This window comes from Zonotrichia albicollis, chromosome 3, assembly GCF_047830755.1.
Source record: "Zonotrichia albicollis isolate bZonAlb1 chromosome 3, bZonAlb1.hap1, whole genome shotgun sequence".
Lineage (NCBI taxonomy): Eukaryota > Metazoa > Chordata > Aves > Passeriformes > Passerellidae > Zonotrichia > Zonotrichia albicollis.
The window spans coordinates 65,373,498-65,391,473 of NC_133821.1; the positions used below are offsets into that span (position 1 = coordinate 65,373,498).

General features: G+C 41.0%; 1 long non-coding RNA gene across 1 annotated transcript in view; it reads left to right on the plus strand.

The window, feature by feature from the left end:
- LOC113459414 (uncharacterized) overlaps positions 1 to 17,976 on the plus strand; it is a 181,710-nt gene that overhangs the window by 9,079 nt on the left and 154,655 nt on the right. Inside the window, exons 3-4 of the long non-coding RNA XR_003380599.2 lie at positions 885 to 980; positions 17,521 to 17,647. This is a non-coding gene — a long non-coding RNA (uncharacterized LOC113459414). The remainder of the gene's footprint in view (positions 1 to 884; positions 981 to 17,520; positions 17,648 to 17,976) is intronic.

The following is a 17,976-nucleotide window of genomic DNA, read 5'->3' on the forward strand; positions in this document are numbered from 1 at the left end:
ATTATAATGAAGGATTTGATAATGCAATCAAAATCCATCTGAAATGTACAGAAATTAAAAAAAAAAAAAAAAGGAAAATCCACTTTAGTTTTTTTTAATGTTTTCTGTACAACTTCTGTGATGGTCATGTTTCCTCTCCTTCCCATTTGGAGATGCCACTGTGAGTGATACTTAAACTCATTAAGCTGTTTCATATTTTTATGTCCAGTCTGTGTCATCTGTCACTGTAGACCCGTGGTCCCCATGGTGTTCCATGTTGACCCTCCTAGCCCTCCCCAAGCATGCTAAGGTTGGTTTCTGGTGACTTGTTCACTGTATGAGACAGGACACAGGTGATTGCCTAATTTTTAACGTTACCTTAACCATTTGAAATTGGCCCTACTTTGATCAGAGGACAAGCACAGGCCTCTGGGGGGCCCTTCACACCTCAATTTCCCTGTAAATCTCTCGTTGTTTGTACCGTGGAATGTGTGGTACTGATTGCACGGGCACTGTAGCCATGGCTATCACTGGATGACAGAAAGTAGGCCTCAGACCTGGATTCTCTGAGACAGAGCTAAAGCTCCTAATATCACCGTTCCTTGATTCTCTTAGGCACAGTGAAGGACAATCTAGAACAGCAGATTTTCCTGCCTTTTCAAATGTGCAGGCTTACTCCATAGTTCTGATACAATTATGCAGACATATCCCAACATCTCCCTCATGGCACTGCATTTCCAGTGATCTGTGTGTCGTGGGGCTGCACTCCATGCACCTGCTATTTTATCATTTGCTCCGGGTGATGTAAGGAGAGCTGTGAGTAAGAGGAAATAACTTCAGATGTGTGTCTTTCTTCTTACTGATCATACACCTTGCTATTTTCCTACCATCCCTTTCTCCTTCAGGCATGTAAAGCTCCTCTGGGAAAGCACTGTCCACTGCCCAAGACAGCATGCTAGAGTAGATGGAGTGACAGCCTAATGCATTTAAACAACATCTAGGTAAGAACTGAATCCAAAGTAGAATTTAGAAAGCAGCCCTAAAGGCACACTCACTGTTTTTTTCTCTGTTAAAATCCAGGAAAAGAAAACCTGCTTTTGGTTAATTCTCAGTGTTCAGAGTTTTGCACTGTAGGAGAAATAAATGGCTGGTAACCAAAGCTGGTATATGCCACCCGGGAGCGACACAAACATAACTCTATATGTTTATTTATACAACAGCTGCTTTCCATAGGCCACTCTCTGGCCTCAGAAACAAAGGTGCATGAATCATATTGTTTCAACACAGTGAAATAATTGAAGAAATATAAATTGGATTGCAGTTTTTCTTCAAATAGTTTGTCCCTATAGTTATTAGCCCAAAATCTGGAACATGTGTGTGTCTCCTGAAAAAAAGACAAACTGCATAGACAAAACCACTGGCCACTGAATAATAATCTGTACTTGCATAAAAATGAAGTATTTTCCATTCACTTTTGTGTAAGCTACATTATGCTAACTTTGCATCACAGTCTCTTTAAGCAGAGATTAAAATGTATGGTCCTCAAGCTACACAGTTGTTTTGACATCATAGAAAAATTTCACGTGTGGGACAGAAAGAGATAAAATCCTTCTGCAAAGGCCATAAGTAAAATCAATGATTTTTATCTGTTTCCTGGAGTGTTTGCCAGGGTGTTTTTGCCTGAATTGTGACTGGTGCATGTGGGGATCAGGAGGTTCTTCCCAAGGAATAGCATGGCTGCTGGGTGAAGCAAAGACTTTCCACTTTCCTGTACAGTAAAATCTCCAAAGATGAAAAGGGGATGTAATGGGTTTATAAACTGGGTAATTCCAGAAGAGTATATTAGTGGAGACCACACCATTGAGTTTCCATGGATAGAAAATCCACTGTTGGCAGAATCAGCAAACAGCTGAAAATTTTCAGAAAAAAAGTTTTTCACTAAAAAGTATAGATCGATTGAGATGGACATCTTTTGTGGAATTATACTACTTCTGAAAAAACTTCCACTGCATAAGATTTCCAACAACAGAGTGGAATTTTTTGTCTCTTTTTCACCCTGGGGTGGCAGAAATAATTTCTTCTGCCGTCCTTAGCATGCATGATCTTAAGGCTCTCATCTGGTACAGGTTCCTCCTCTGCCTAATTCCCATCTCAGCTGTGAACTTGGGATGCTAGTTTCATATGGGATTAAAAGCAGGTCTTGTGCCAGGGCATTTTCATGTTCCACTTCAAAGAAGGGGAAAGAAAGAAGGTGTACAGATCAGTGCTTATGCTGTTAGTAAGGAATTTGAGTCCTTATTCTCCTGTTTCCTAGCTACAACTATTATTATAGAAACCTAGAAGATTTCTGATTTATCTCAGATATTCTCACTGGGCAGGGAAACGACTTTTTTTGTCCATTAACACTCCAGGAAGTTCCAAAGATGTGCTGATTGAACAGGATGTCCCAGTGTCCTTTCCTTTGCCATCTGTATAAAAGCATGATTTTATAACTCAAGAAAGCCTATCTGTCCCCAACATAAAAAATAGGAAAGAGAATAATAAGTTACCATGGAATTGGATCCACAAATGCCCTGTTATAGTTATTTGAAACTATTCAAACGATTCTGTGCTTGAGAGAGATGGAGGTGCAGTGTAGTCAACCATATCACAGGGACACAACCCAAAAGAGATGTTTATGAAAGAAAAAACTGAAAGTAAGAAAAACAGGCTTTCAGAAATCAACATGAAAACAGAATCTGCTATAATCATCCTGAAAGGGACAGATGTTGGCTTTCCACCCTCAGCTTGTCTGGCCTATTCTGTCTCTGTATGTTGAAGCTCACAATGCTTTTTTTTCCTCCAATTTCAGAAGTGTCAGACAGGAGACACAGTGCCAGTGAAAAAACTTATACTGATCTCTTGTTAGCTAACTGCAGTGTTTTGTTTCACAGTTACATGTCTGCACAAGCCGTCATTGTGTCAGTCATAATTACCACCTATTCAGTGGCTCCCTTCAGGTTTCATCACCTTTGCAGTATTAAGCAGCCAGCTGCAGGAAGCAGTCGGCTGCCCTGGAGCAGCAACCGTCAGCCTCTGGATTTCAGGGTATAATTGCTGCCTGAGTGCAAACAACTCCCTCCTTCCCGCATAAAACACCCAATCCGCTCCTTTTTCTTTTTTTGTTTGGCAGAGATCAGAGCCCCATCAAATGCACATTTTGCCCAGCATAAGAAGACAGACCGTCTCTTCTGCAGGGGCAGCACAGCATGGACAGGATGGAGGACAGTGCAGCTACGTGTCTGTGCCACCATGTGCCACACATGAAAACATGGCCCAGCACTCCTAATTGGGAAGTGGTTCTAAGTGACTGTAAACCCCTTTTTCTCTCTACTGTGAAACAATTGAGCTTACTTCTAGCACAGAAGTCTAACTGCAACAACCTTGATGACCCTCCGATGCGGGAGATTACCTTGCTGAGTAAAACTTTGGCGTACTCATTTTAAACTTACTTTTCAAGAGCTATGCTCTTGTGGAAGGACAGGTAGATAAGTCCTCATCTGGGCCAGACAGGCAGAAAGAAATGGTGATATGAAACCCTGGAAACTGGGAGGCAGTTTCAGAGCATTCCTGTCAGGCTGCTGCATGGTTTCACATGCCAACTGCCTTTCCTGTCTTGCCATCCTGTTTACCGTGTTTTATAAATTCAGCTTTGGCTGCATGACCCAGACCAGCAGGCCTGCCAACAATCATGTTGCATTTTGTTAACTGCTTATGACTTCTGGACAGTGTGCTGCTGTGATTGTCACACTCTTTCACTTAAACATATGGCATATGGAGACACAAACTACTCCAGCATGCAGCTTTCCATGATAGATTTTTACATACCAATTGCAGATACAATTTGTGGCTGCTGAGACTGGTGTGGTCTAATCCCGGAAGCAGAGAAAATCCTCTACTCTGAGAAATACCTAGCATGCTGGGTTTTTTTGGCTCAATTAGGAAAGCCAAAGATGCTGTCAGACTTTTCACAATCTGACAGAAATGCTACCAAGCTGGGCTAAGTATGTGTATCATGTTGAAGAGAGAAGAATGACAATAAAAGCTTGGTGGGAGTAAAAAGTGTTGAGAGGCTAACTGAGGAGAAGAGCTGTTTCATTTGTATCAGAAATGAGGAGGAATTTAGGCATGCAAAAGTTCTGCCTGATTAACATCCCCACGTAGTGAAGTTTATAACATATTTGTCACTACAACATTTACAAGTGGGAAATTTTCTGAGGTGTTTCCTGCATCTGAGACTTTCTGAGATAAATTTGAGACCAGGTCACCCTAAGAAAACATAAAACTGTCAAATATTAAAGCTAATATTCAAATAAGCAAACAGAAAGCATAAACCCCCTCCAAATACCTGCAAACATTACTCCAAAAATGCACAATCCATCCATGTGCTGCAGGAGATCTCTTAATTTCCTCTCTTCATATAAATTGATTTTTCTTTAGTTTTGAGTCTGAATCAAAGAAAAAGATTCTAAGGGATTTTACATGAGTTTCTTGCCCCAAAATTCTGAATTAATGATCAGCATAGATCTGGCCTGACAAGAAGGAATAGGATAATGATCACTGTCCCCTTTTTTTGATAAGGCAAAACATAGCACAAATTTGAGGGAAGGGAAACCTGGAAGAGAAATGGGTTCTAATTTCCTAGAGACATATTGCACTCTTCAAACTCACATATTTTCCACCAGCCTTGCTGGATTTGAAAAGATGCAAGAGATACAGCAATAAAACCATCAAACTTCAGCAATCTCTTTAATGTAGAAGAGTTAATCATGAATCTTCAAGTAGAATATCTGAGCAGCTGTTACACTTCACCAACTGCTGCTTTCACTTGTAATAGTGTTTCATACTGCCAAACTGCATTGTGGTGCGTTGGCATGAGGAACATTAGTTTCAGATCCACTGTAAGCTAGGTCATGGGAAATATATAAAACTTTTAAGCATTTCAAGCTTTTTGAAGTGCTGTGATCCACCAGGATGTGTTGTCATAAAAAAAAAATTATGTATGTAAATGGTCACTACTGACACCACTTTTCTTCATTTTCTTTGACCTGTTCAGTCCTGAAACTCTCTTCTTTCCTCATATTCCTTGCATGCTACTGTTGGTTTCTCTCAATTTCTTTTAAAAGTGCATTAAACCAAATATAGTTTAATTTCCAAATGTTATTTTAAAGAACTGTGCCTGTCTAAATTTACCTCTTCACAGTCAGCTTCTCTTCTGCCATCCATCCCATGCAAGTGCAGTGTTATTCTATTGTCCCACTTTGCTCCCAATTTGGAGCAAGCTATGAGCTTGCTCATGAGTGTTATTTCTCTTGTGAAGTTAGTGGAGTGGAAATTGACTCAGTACATTGATAGAAGTGGAATGGACTGGAAAAGAAGAAATTAGTGAATAACAATTTCTAAGATGCCCAACTGATCTAAGAACACTTCATAGTTGAAGACACTTGAGCTAAGTATGGATCAGAATCCCAGTTGTGAAAAAACTGGAATTGCAGGAAAGCTCAAATCAAGACTTTTCTATCTGCTCTTTTCTAGAAATACATCAAATCCATTCAATAAAGCAACAAATGTACATAAACCATCTGTAGCTTCTGTCATAGGACAATAGGAAACAGTAACTGAATGGTTCTAAGGATCCTTTTACCTGGTAGTTAATCAGGAGTACATGAGATACGCACTAAACATTTTATAAAGCATTTTTTATTTGCTTTTACTAAGAGCACTTTTATGAAGTCCAGTCTGGCTCTGGATGAAGAGAAACTGTTTGGAAACAGCTGGTTGTTGATGAGCCAAACCAAACCTGGACACGGTGTGATGTGACTGTATTTTTGCTGAAAGATCACCAGGATGCTATGTCAGACAAATGCGCTCCTACAGTACAGGTGGCAAGGAAGGCTTGGCCATATGGAGAACCATTGCTGTTGCTGTCACTGCCAAAAGCTGTGCTAGATGCCCCACAACACAGAAAGAGGGTTTACTGCAGTTGAACAGGCTTGTTAACTCTGTTGGTCATAAGATAATGAAAGCAAAAATGTTTTCCTTCATTAGGAAAAGCAGAAAGAGTGATGTTAGCTAAACAGTGGTCAGTATTAAGTGAATAATGCAGTTATGTAGGAAAGGAGCTACAGGAAGGCCTTATCAGTATTGCAGCCAAGATAAAGCAAGTATTTGCCACTCTGTCCCCTCTATCTTCTCTGAGCCATATCAGCAGTGAGATTGTCCCTATTGTCACTCTTACCATGAGTTATGTGATTCTTTCACTTTTGAACTGGGCTCTGGCCTGTGATGCCCTCTGTGTCACTCACAGTTAGGCAGTAACTGAGTGAATTTGTATCTGCAGACACAGCAATGAAGACAGTGACCTGCCAGCTTTTCAATTCTACCCCCAATCAAAGAGGGATTTATTTCCTGATAGGAGTGTAAAATTTAGAGAAAATGGAGTTTAAGGCTTCAGATAGTTGCTGGGCATCATCCTGTCTAAACTTAACCACAGACCAAAGACAGCCCAGATAGGCAGAGACACCTCAGACATCCCTCACACGATACCATTGCACAGCAGTTAACTATCATCAGACGGAGAAAAACCATTTTTAAACCTTTCAGAACATGTGGAACTTTCCTGCTCAGACAAAGCTGTCTAGGGAGCTGAAGCAATGTTGGGATAATCCTCCTCAGATCCCTTGACTCTGCCATTTCCTCATGCCCACGCTGGTGCCCTGAGGGGAGGTGGCTGGCCAGGAGCAGGCAAAAATGCCTCACAGCCTCTCCATGTACCTGTGAGGAGTTTTCAGACTGACAGATGTAACCAGCTTATTGCTTAGGCCCTGACTGAGTGTGTTGGCTTAGCCAAAGTCGGCCGCTGCTCTTCCAAAGAAATGTTTGCCAATGGCTTACTTGTTATGGCATCTCAAGAGGTCATCTAGACTGAACCCACTACACCTAAATTAGCCTTGAAAGGCATTCATGCAGCCTATTCTTAAGTGCCACCAGAAGTAAAGATTTCACATCCCCTTCAGCAATTGATTTCTCTGCTAACCTCTCTCTACTGTTTCCCAAGGGTATTTTAAAGTGCTTAATCTAAATCCTTAAGCCAATAATAGCCACATGGACAGGATCCAAAAATAGCACTGACAATGGGTGTTAACATCGGTTCAGTAACCTTAAGCTCCAGATTGTCTGCATACATCTGTTTGATGGTCACACCAGGCTGGGCTGGCACCAAGCAGCAACCTGTAGGCAAAGTTATGCCATGGCTTTCCAGGGGAAGTACAGCTTCCCATCACTCCTATCTAGGTCTGCCTAGAAGTTTGTTGGGTAAGAGCATGGACAGAAAAACTTATCCCTATAGCAATGCACACAGAAAGTTCAGGATTGTGTTGCAGCCTAAGGCAATGATAAAGGGATGTCTTGGGCACGCTCTGAGCCTGCACCAAACAGCAGAAGGAAAAGACCTTTTTTTGCCAGGAAGGCTGAGGCTGGCTGCTCTGAGGATAATAGTCCCGAGGTGGTGATGGTGCTTCTGGTGATTGAGTTAATTCCCCTAGAGCTCATTAGCAGTCTCCACAAGGCATTGCGTAGGACCATATGGATGGAAAGGTTTAGCCATGGCAGTGTTTTCTGAATCAACTAGGACCAGCCCAGTGGTTTAATGTCAGAAAACTAATTTCCTTGCTAGACATAAACACAATCCAAATCTGGTTAGAATTAACTAGGTGAAGTCTGAGCTCTTTTCTTCACCTCCATGGCATTTTTCTGTATTTCCCATAGAACGGCTCAAGTGTGGTTCCTCTCCCAAGCCTTTCTGGGCTGGCAGTTATGCGAGAGACTTTCCAGTGCTTTTCAAGGCTTCCCTCTTCCGTCTATTTGGGAATGTAAGGAAAACAGACTGCCTCAAAATAGACTTCTTCTTTCCACTCTGACCAAAACCACTACCTGTTGGGAAGATGGCATTTCCCCCACCCAGCCTAAGAATGGCTTTCTGAGAAGTCTGCTTTTCCAGTGATTTGGATTCAGCTGGGCTGAAGCACAGCACAGGGACAATATTTAATTCTTCCTTGCTATTTTCTCTAGCTTTGATTCACTGCAATGTAATTTTGGAAGCTTAATCTAGTTTCATCAGCCATGACTGGAGCTAGAAAACAGGGCAAGTTATCAGAAGATACAGAAGGAAGATAACTAAAGGAAATTTCATTTGGCACAAATTATCAGGAAATCCTCCCAAAATCAAGCCGTCAAGGAAATGATGGAAGTACATGATTTCACTAAAAATGAACCCACACATTTACCACAACATACGCAATCATAAATACACAGCCCCTTTCCATCCTCTGGAAGACAGTTTGCTTTTTTTCTTGGGCTACTACAAATATTTTAATGTATCCTGGCTCCAGTCCAATCCTCTGCAATTGCTGGCAGCCATTTTATATCATCCCTGTCATAAGTTTGACTGTCACAGCAGCTTGTGCTTTGATTTTTACTATGTCCAGACACAAACTCAGCCGTCTGGGGCAGTTCATGTTCTGCACCCGGGTCTAAGCACAGCAGCCGGAACATCCGCCCCAAACAGGTCTTTATCAATTCCTACCTGTGCCATGGGAGTCCCTGGCAGCTGCCTCTGGAGGAGGGCTGTGCTCCCCAGGAGCAGTTTGTGCTGCCAGCAGCTTCTGCAGCTAAGGCAGAGGCAGCTCACGCCTGGGGACCAAAAGCAGCGTCCCTGGAGGAAGTTGGGCCGTAAGGTGGCAATTGCCAGTAATAAGTCTGCAACAGGATTGCCTGTGGGCATTGCAAGTGCCTAATGTTTTTCCAGCCCTCAGAGAGCTGAGTGCCCCAGCCCTCCCCACAGAAGCCAAGGTCACCTTGTATGTGTTTTGTGGGGATCAGGCCCCACAGGCTCTGGCTCCATCTCCAGTTTGTCTGGAGGTGTATAACTTCTGGCACACCTCAGTGCACCTAATTGTTGTCACTATTAGAGCACAAGGACAAATTGCTGACAAAGAGGGCTGCATAAAAATGCACTTGGGTGCAATAGCTGTGGCAGTATTTCAAACAGCTTCCTATTGTACATCTCCAAGAGAGAGGCAAGCACGTGTGCTTTATAATTGTGCAACCGTATCGCTGAATATGGATAGCACTTACAAGTGCTGTGTAACGTGTTGACAACTCTGCACACATAAATATGTATTGTTTTTCAGGCACAACCCAGGCAAAGGGAAAAACTGAGTTTTTATTTTAGTCTCTTCTGCAATGTCTGAGCTAACTGTTACAAGTTTCCTTTCTAAAGGAAAGTGGGAGTCTTAATGACTTAACAAGCAATTCAAGACAAAGCACCTCAGATCTCTAAGTTCAGCTCTCTAAAAAAATTCTATCTATGGCTCAGATCCTATCAATTATTCCTTTTTATTATAATTATTATTATTTTTAATTTTTTGTACATCTATTGGCTCTTGAACTCCCTAGTTTGTTCTCTACCAGTTTTGGGTGACTTTTCAAAATTCTGATCATTCCACAGCAAAAGCTTTAACCGTCCTTTATAGCAAGATTCCTCTTTCTTTTGACATCAAGTCTTTTCTCTTTGATAACTTCAAATATTTCTTCCTCTCTGCCGTGAGTACTTAATTCTCACCAATGATTTTGCTTTTCTATCAAACATAGCAGTAACCCCCTGAATGTTTTTCATCTGCTTTGGCCATTGAGTGTTTTCTTTGCCTTTTTTTTTTAAACTTTCTACTGTATTTATGTAAAAAGCATCACTATTTGTTCAACATTGTTGTGGGGGGTTTTGTTTTTCCTAATTATGTAAAAATACTCTTGCATTTTAAACTCAATTAAATCTTCCTTTATGTGTTAGCAGAGCTGCACAACAGAGGTTTTCATCCTGTGCACTGCTTTCGCTGACTGTGAAACAAATAAAAGCCAAGCTTTTGCATTTCATAACCTTGAAGTTCTCTGAGTAGTTTCACCTCGAGGGCTGGGTAACAATGTTTTCAAGTAGCTTAGAAAAATGGGGGTGGGAGGGGAGGGAGGAAAAGGCAGCAGTAAACAAGAATATTATTTCAGATTTTCATGATTTAGACTAAACTGAATAGCAGCAGAAGTAGAGAGAAAGAGAGACTATATACATGATGGAATGGTTTTATAATTTAAAATACATACTGTATTAGACTTTCAACATAAAAGGGCTAATGTGTTTCTCATAACATCCCACATTTTGTTATTACTTTTCACCCCATACCAGCACAAATTGTATTTGAGTGCTGACAGGCTGGAGGGAGCATGCAGAGACCATGTTATCTTTTGCTGGGGCATAGCTGCTGATGTGGTATGTGGCAACTCTGCTCATAGCTCTCTGCATTGCTGCACAGCAGTTTCAGGACAGACCTGGGAGCTTTACTGGAAAAGCAAATGCACTAGAATGGAGGTAGTGACTCATGAGAGGTTATGAGCTGTGCAGCACTGCTAGGATCATGGGGCAGGAAGTATGTTATTGCTCACACTAAATCACCACTGCCCCCCCTACACACCCAGGGCATTTTTATTACCACAAATGACCAAACCTTCCCTGTTTTCCAAATATTCTGAGTCCTCTAAGTTCATTGACTTTTCTCACTGCCCTGATTAACTCAGTCTATCAGTACCATGTCAAAAAAAGGTCTATCCCAACTAGAATTACCAGTACTGCTTTCTCTACTAGGCAAGTTTACCTTAAAGGCTGTTCCTTCAACAATTGACCTTGGATGACCTTGGCTAGCTTGTGCTGGGGTAGAATTGCAGAAAAATGCACAGAGGAGTTCAATAAGAGACAGCTTTTCAGAAAAAATTGGGACCTATTTACACTCCAGCCCAGACATACAGAAAACCCTTGATTTGATATGAGACACATTTCTGCTTTTATAGAAAAAGGCTGGGGATTAAAAAATAATAAACAAAAAATAAAATCAGACTTTATTATATAATGAACCCAGGATGTTTTTTAAATATGCCATGTGTTAGGCGTTTCATGGAATGTAGGTATTCCTGGTGGGACAACAGCTGTGAGATACTACTTCCAAGGCTTGAATAAACTCATAACATGCCTGTGGTATTTATTGTCTGTGTTAAACAAAACCTCTTGACACTCATCATTTGATTACAAATCAATTTGATAATGGGTGTCTCCATATATTGAAGTTGGTTGAGCGGGATGCATATTATTAATCTTGAGTCTACAAAAAGCAGGTTTTTCCCCCTCTTATATTATGTTCCTACAACATAGTGCAGTTACATGCATGTAATCTGCAAAATATCCATTTGCAAGTAGAAACTTGAAGCTGCACAAGGGCTTGGACCTCTATCTACGATTTTAAAAAAAAGCTTACTCTTCAAAAAGCTTGAGAAGAAGTGTGGACACTACTAGGAAAAACAGTTCTTTATCCACTGCCATTTCAGATACACATACTGGAATCCACTGGCCAGTGAAAAGTATTCTGTGTAGTCCAGCACATTTATGCACATGAACAAGCATGATTACATTCATTTACAGCTCTGGAACAAGAAGGCACTCTGAGGTTTACAATATTTGCCTGGTGTGCTGTGGCCAGTCTCCTCTTTTCTTCATGGTTTCAGCATGCGAAGACACTGAGAGACAGAAGGAACTGATTTTATAGCTGGAACTTACATGCGAAAATGGTAGGATGGTAGAATAGGCCAATCTCCCTCACCAAATCATAATTGTCTTCCTTTTTTAACTGCCATAGACCATGACTTGATAGGAGGAAGAATGAAATTTGGGGACCAGTCTTATTTGCACTAATGATCTTGAGACCAAAAGTTAAGGTGTGCTAATGTATTTTGTTGCTGGTATGAGGCTGAGGGGTGTTGTGAACACAGATAAGGTTAGAAGATAGTATAGAAGAAGCTGAAGACTTTGTTGGTCTGGCAAAAAGAAACAGGGAGCCATTTAGAGGGCAAAAAGCAACAGAGTAAAATTTGTCCATAGGAGTTTTTTGGTTGCAAATGACATGGGAAGAAAATCCTCTATGCACTAGAGGTCAACTGTGCACAGTTACTATGAGCATGTGAAATGATTTCTGATAAGGAAGTGAAAGGTATCAAACATATTGCATCTGCTTTGCATCAATAGGAATCTAAACCAGAGTTAAAACATACATTTTTTTAGTATGATAGGACTTTCAAAGATCAGTTTGTGGGAAGAACCAAGCTGCTATGTTCTGGATCAATTTGTGAAATGCTTTACATAATGCCCTTATCCATTACTTCAAGAAATGGGGTCAGTGAGGAAAAAGACCCTTTCCACACTTTTTTTTCTTTAGTGGTACTGCCCTCATCTTTGATCAGAGTTCTTGGCTACATTCCTAATTTGTTGATTAGCTGGTATGTCCTTTTGAAAAAAACAAATAGACTTTGATTATACCAGCTGTGGCAAAACTATTATTTCTGCAGAAGTAGCTTCACACTTTTCACAGCTGGGATGGATTTTGTTATCATTGGCATGGGGTCTAGTTGGAGCCCTGTCACTAGAGACACAATCCATGTGCTTTAGAATGTCCCTGCTTAAGCAGGGAGGTTGGGCCAGATGACCCACTGTGGTCCCTTCCAACCCAGCCCATTATGCAATTCATTGACTCTGTGATTCTGTGACATGGCAGTCTGCTGCCCTGTGTCCATGTCCCCTGTCCCCAGGCTGCTCTGGCTGGCCCCTGCTCCTTGTGGTGCCGTGGGGCTCTCTCCACTGCCTTGTCCCCAACCTAGCATAGCCCAGCAGGAAGGCTCTTGGCTATGAGAAATTCAGGTTTCTCTGTCATCTCCAGGATGGATTTTCTAACATAACTGGGATGAGAGCAAGCCTCAGAGGCAAATGGCAAACATAGTGCTAAATATTCTTCCTGTACTAAACCCAGAGACTCTGCCCTAAAACCAGCGTGCAGCACCTATATACTGCACAAAGAAGAAGGAAAAGGAAGGCCCTTTCACTAAGCCATACTTCTATAAAATGCTGTGGTACAGCAGCAATGACCTAAGAATTAAGACAGACTAAATAAATAGCTGTCCTTGAATAGTAGGTATTTTGCCTGACATGTTAAATGGAAAGCACAGTGGTACCCCTGTAAAGGTAAGAGTAGGAAGGATGATTATTATCTTCAAGCCATTTAATCTGTACTTAGTGAACAATGATTACAAAGGCTGCCCATTCAGTAATGAGATTCAGACTCCCTTAGTTAATTGATATATTGCATATAACATTGAAAGAGATCTTCTTCAGTTCAATGCCACTTTATACTATAGTTGTAGCAAGTTAAATAAAGTTTTCTCTGAGCATTCATGTGCAGAAAAAAATTGTTTGAATTTGTTTGTAAATTTTCATTGGTGAGGAAACTGGGCTTGTGGGGTTTGTTGGAAGTGATGGAGTTTTTTAAAGACACATGCCTGTAAACCTTTATATCATGACCTACTATGGTGTTGTGGTCTCAAGGTACTTCCCTAGCAGAAAAAAAAAAAAGAAACAAACCAATCTTGACATATTTTAGTTCTAGCAGGAAGTTCATTAAGAAGAATGAATTCTCAGACTTTCTAGGAACACAGAGCATGCAGCAAGAATAAAAAAACAACAAAAAAGAGGAAAGACTAACACAAGAGTTTCTTATGTAATCCCTGCTTATTTGCAGGCTGAATATTTATGCTTAGTTTTTCTCTTCCTGCACATGTGAATGATGAATTTAACATGCACAACAGCAAAGGTGATTGTGAGTACTCCATGCTAATGGCTATTATTCATGTGCAGATGGCAGCCGCAAGATATAGAGGTGATATTAATATTGCCTCACTTTTCTCAACTCCAACTCCAACTCACTTGCACAACTCACTGTGTCTGCAGTACACAAGCTGCAGTTTATCAAATGGTCCTGCACTCTCTGAAGGAAAGCTATGAATTTCCTGGAGTATGAAGGGGTACCAGAGATATTTTTTTTTGACATAACTGTAAACGTACAGTCCAATTTAGCTAAACAGCTGGGTTTTTTTTTAACTATCTTGTTCTGCTCATCCTGTGCAATAATTGCCCAGAGATGCAATTTAGCCCAAGCAGGCTGTGTCCTGGGAGCAGACTAGTCCCAGCAGCTGATGTGACCCTGGACACAAGGCTGGAGTACAGTGTGCCTAGTCTCACTGCTGTGCCTGTTGTTAGTGTCCTGACAGCACATGGGATGAAAATATTGACACTCTTCCATGGAGCTGGATGGGACCTTCAGCTGACTGAGAAGCAGGGAAGGAGCCCCATATATCAAAAAACAGGCTTGGGACAGACTACAAGGGAAAGGTGCACAAGTGAGTCTGCTCCCATTTGAAGCTAACTCATGGTACTGCATTTTTGGCCTTCCTTTCTTTTTAGCAAGTACCTTTGAAGCTCCCTGGCATCCCTACACATCACTTTTCTGTCCCACACCATCCTCACAATGGGACAGCATCCTACTACTCCCAGGCAATCCAGTAGCTCCAGGGATGGAGGCTAGTGTAGGAATATTGCTTTGTTAATATGGTGCTGGAGATGGAAATTCACTTCATCTCATCCCTTCACTTCTCCTCTCTGAAAAACTGAACACTGAAAAAAAAATTAAATTAAAAGGAACATGAAGACTGAGAAAAATCAATTACTCTAGATTAGCAGATATTGTTCTAAAGGTACTTAAACCTTAGATCAGCCTCTTTCAGTGTATGCTTTCCAAAGCTGTTTTCACTTACGTGTCATGACGAGGAATCTAAAACTGCCACCTTAGCAGCAGAAAAGGGTTTAGTGAAGCTACACTCATCTTTATATTCTTGCTGACAGTGAGTCATTTCATTCAGCCAGATAAAATCCTCAAATTCTGTAAAAGGAACTTTTCTTGTGCTTCAGACAAGGAAAAAAATGTCAGGATGTTGTAGTTTCAGGGACAAAATTTTAACAGGGCGAGCTGCATCAAATTTGTCTAAAATCCTGCTGTTCTGGTCCTTAGTCCTTTCCAGAAATTAAACCCAAATATAACCTTTCTACCCCTTCCCAGGGTTTAAAATTATTCTGTTAATATTTTTAGCATGAATTTTCAATTCCTTCCTGTTTCCAGAAAAGCAGACAGAGTTAATGAATTTCTCCATATCCTGTGGAAAAAGCTGTCAGATATTAAGTCATGTATCTCATATTGTCTGGAATTTCAGGTGCTCAGTGATCTCACAGTCCTATGTGCTAAATGCTATGAAGATACAACAGAGACTGCTAAGGAGAGCTCATCTTCTCCACCTCACGAGCTGTGACTTCCTTACTCACAAGATACTATAAAAGGACTTCTAATATAAATAATGCATCATCCTAAACTGAAATATAATCAGCAGAAATTAATTTGAATATTAATGCATGAGACGTGTATGTTCATCTCTATTAGCTGTCTGCAGCTCTCCCATTTTGCTGAGATCTCTGGCCCATACATTCCCTTGCAGCACAGAATGGGAGGGCCATCAGGGATGTATTATTGTGGTCACACTAGTCTTAATCACAATACATACACAACCCCTGAGGAGTTATACTGGAGAACATTGAATCTGGATACTGTCCTCCATCCCCTTCCTCAGCACCTGCGCTGTTTACACACAATTTCTGTCCATGACAAAATCCCTTCCTGGCTGGGGGATTCACCCAGCTCACCATTACTACAAAAGAAATATGGGGGTCACTTTGTGTGATGTTGGCTGAATGAATTATGGGTCCAACTCTGCTTATATGACTGTCCTTACATCAGAAAAAAACCCCTCCCTGTGCTGCTGAAAGGCAGCTCCTCCTGGGAGCCTGACCTTCACTTTTTTAGAGGACGTTATTCTAGCTGAAGGTGAATTTATATAAAAGCTACAGAGAGAATGCAACAAATAACCTGAAAATAAAGATCCTGTTTTTAATATGGGTGTATGAATATCTCCTCCACAGGTTTGCACAGCAACAGCCTTGAGTGGAAAAATCACCATGCTAGACATTTTGTGTAAACTGCCCAATCTGTTGCTCTCACATTCCTCACACAATCATAAAGCCTATTGCCTCCCCAAGGCCATAACTGTGATGTGGCTGGACAGAATATCCTGAACAATGAAAGGAAAACTCTACAATAAAAAACAAAGCTAGGGGTTGGGATTTGTGGCAATATATCTGGGGCAGTCATTCAACCTGTGGTTGTAATTATTCTCTGAAAAAGCAGCAAAAACTCAGTCATTCAGAGGGAAAGTCTTACAGGGCATTGCTATAAAAAGCCCCAAACAGTATTGCCTCTGATGCATAAAAATATCTACTTGTACAAAACAACCAGGTTACCCCATCACTCTAGGTTAATTATGTGAAAACAGTTATCACCACTGCTGGCTAAAAGCAGAAATAATACTCAGTTCCTGAAAAAAAAGGATTCACTTTGTTAAGTTTAACATGCTACTCAGAGAGATACTTTCTAATGATGCAGAGTAAGTTGAGAACACAAATCTCACTTAATTTGAGGCAAGAGGTAAACCTAAGCTGGGGTTTACAGCCTGAGTCAATATTCTTCCTCTGTCTTCCCAGTCTTCCTAAATCAGCAAAGACAGGGACCATCAAGAACATATGGGATGCCAACCAGGACATAATCAGCAAAACATGGGACATTCTGAGCATACAAGGCAGATGATCACTCAGAAAGATGTTGATGTCCTTATGCCTATTCATTTATCTACTTGAATCAAAAGAATGGAGGAGGAGGGGGAATGGGTATTAGTAAGCAGGGAGGGAGTCTAGGCATGATTAACAATAGGTGTGAGACAGGAAGAACTAGATTAAACTGATCCATATGCAAATGATCTGAGTCTGATTGAATCAAACCATGCACAGTTTAATGACTATGGTAAGATGCCTTTATCTCTGCTTGGATGTGTTCTGAAAAGGACTGCTCCAAGATAAAACAGTTTAATAAGGAGGTTTTTCATTAAACCTTCGATCTGCATTTGCATTTCTCTCCCTGAGCAACACAGCTTTCCTAAATGTCCATTACTTTTCAAGAGATTAGTGGGTAGGGATTGTTGACACACACCTTAGGGCATTGCATACTTAACATGTGCATGAGTTTTAGCTTAGTCCTTCATGACCTGGGTAAAACATCTCATAATTAAGACTAAGTGGAAAAGTCTTACTTTTTTACTTATCTACTGAGCATTCTTTGTCCTTCTGTTATTTTGAAGTGATGTAAAATCTTTTCAGTATTCATACACTGATACAGAGAGAAAACATATCTTGGGTACTTACAGCATCATGGGCTAGAATCAGAATGGCATTACGGCTGCAGCAGGGTGATAACTCCAGCTTGTGTGAAGTTAATCTAATTCTGTGGTACTGTAGCTGAGGTCTAGTCCTCTATTTCTAAACTATGTGTTGGTTTCTTCCAACAAAGTGGCTGCCTTTGAACATTGAACAAGGTGGCTAGGCGCTGCATCAGCCTCACCCGTTGTATGCTCTGCTTACTGTTACAGGTGCAAGTGAAATAAAATGGAGGCAACCTTTTCCTTCTTGTGCAAGTAAGACAGGGAAATCTCCTGGGCTCTCGGGTTGATCACAGGAAAGACAGCTGTGCTCAGACTCCAGCAGAAGTGGCATGTGGTAAGTGGCTGCTTACTTGGGCACAGTAAGCAGCCCAAGTTTCTCCAGCTCGAAGAGATCTAACCTGGTTGGAACATTTTTTGGTGGCCAAATATACTGTGACCTTCCTCACTCAGGGCAAAGTTTTCCTGTCCAAGTTCTGTGTTTTTCTCTAAAGCCTGTGTACACACTAACATCTGTGTTCACATACTACATATTGCAGACAGAAAGTTCTTCAATCTCCAAGTGCTGATCTGCATAGTTACTCTTCAGCTAACACAGACAAATAAATACCAGTGGTCATCCAAATGCCTTCATGAAGAAGTCACTTTTCACAGCACATATAACTA